Source organism: Cyphomyrmex costatus, unplaced genomic scaffold (assembly GCF_001594065.2).
Source record: "Cyphomyrmex costatus isolate MS0001 unplaced genomic scaffold, Ccosl1.0 scaffold682, whole genome shotgun sequence".
Lineage (NCBI taxonomy): Eukaryota > Metazoa > Arthropoda > Insecta > Hymenoptera > Formicidae > Cyphomyrmex > Cyphomyrmex costatus.
Window position 1 is genome coordinate 33,342 of NW_017280247.1, and position 2,104 is coordinate 35,445.

A 2,104-nucleotide genomic window follows, 5' to 3' on the forward strand; every position below is an offset into this window, starting at 1 on the left:
TCTCTTTCTTAATTCTATTAAATCTTTTTCAAATAAAATTAAAGTAAGGTTAGGAAATCAGTGACAAAAGTACAAACACTTAACATTTGTAAAATTTATTTAAAAAAGGTGTGTACTGCCAATGATTTACTGTCATATCTTCTATTAATATTAGTATTTTTCTTACTTAATGTTCTTAATTTGAATACGACAAACTTTCTAATAATTTTAGGAAACAATTGATAATTTAAAACATATTTAGCCGTAACCTGACTAAAGATAGATATTAAATAATTTTTCCAGAATTGTGCAGTGCAATCTCTCATTTTTATTGTTATTATTTTGTACTGAGCAAAAACCACGAACACAACCTTGAATCAACTCAAATCAACTTGATTAAACGATCACATACGAACGCACATATTCGTGTGAGTGAAAGAGTGAAATAGCCTATATTTCTCTCTCACTTGTAGGATTTCGCTAGGAAATGCCGGACTCGCCTGATGGCCAGTCTCTGTTAGAAGGTCTCTACTGTGTCTTACACAAAGTGTTCCAACTGTGACACAGTGGCTGTCTTCCCATAGTCCCTTTGCCAGTTAGTAAAATAATATTACTAGGGTGACGTCATCTTACTGACTGGAGAAGTGTTCCCATTCTCGCCAGTAAAAAGTGACGTCAGGATTTGTTACGTTTCTATGCCCTATGCTTTCTACAGTTTTCGTTTCATATTACAGTTTGATTTCATATTTTCGTCATCAGTGATCTTCATTGAATAGGTAAGTAAACAATATACGAGTATATTCCATGTAGCAATGTTTACTTGCAACTCTGTAATATTTCGGTACCCATGTCTTAAAATAATTGACACCGGCGACTAAAGAGGTTAGACAACGATTTCGTTCCAAATATTACAGAGTTGCAAGTAAACATTGCTACATGAAATATATATTATTTACTTATCTATTCAATGAAGATCACTGATGACGAAAATATGAAATGAAACTGTAATATGAAATGAAAATTGTAGAAAGCGTAGGGCATAGAAACGCAACAAATCCTGACGTCACTTTTTACTGGCAAGAATGGGAACACTTCTCCAGTCAGTAGGATGACGTCATCCTAGTAATATTATTTTACTGACTAGAAAAGGGACTATGGGAAGACAGCCAGTGGCTGTTTTCCAGCTAGGACACAGAAACGTTACACTGTGCTCCATTGTGTAAAGACTTGTTGGAACGATAGAGCTCTAATTGGTAACACTGGCATACTCTACACGTTCGTATTTAACTTTTTACAGTGTCGAGCAGTGTAAAACTGTGTCACAGTTGGAACACTTTGTGTAAGACACAGTGTTACACTGTGTCATCTGTGTACGTTGTTGGAAAACACCCAGTGTTACACTGCTCGACACTGTAAAAAGTTAAGTACGAACGTGTAGAGTATGCCAGTGTTACCAATTAGAGCTCTATCGTTCCAACAAGTCTTTACACAGTGGAGCACAGTGTAACGTTTCTGTGTCCTAGCTGGAAAACAGCCCTAAGCTGCTGTGTCGAATCGTGCCGTAGCGTGTCGTTGTTGGAAAGCACCGCGTTCGACACTGTGTCGATGTGTGTCGCCTAAAAGCCTTGATGGAAAGCAGCCTTAGTATAGGGACTCTAGGCCAGACTAGAGTCCCTATAATAAGGAGTCTGGCTGAGTCTGGCCAATCTTTCTAGTTTGCTAAAACATGGCGTCGTAGATATAGGTGTAGTCAACTGATGTGATACTATAAATATATCGTAAACAGTATATAATCATTATAAATAAATAAAATAACTAATTTTTTAATACATATTGATAAAAGATCACAGCCTGTGTAAAAAGTAAGTGAGATATATATATATATATATATATATATAATAGAAAACAAATTATACATGCATGTTGACATTAGTATTGTTCGTTTTGTCTCTCGGGAGCTGCTCGGAGTCGCTCTGAATAAACCCAGCGTACTTGGATGTGATCCATTTAATGCTGCAAATGCTTCGTTGATCAATCAGAAGAAAAATTTTTATGAATTGATCAATCAAAGTATATTTCGAGGTATTTACAGCATTAAATAGACCACATCCAAGTACGCTAGGTT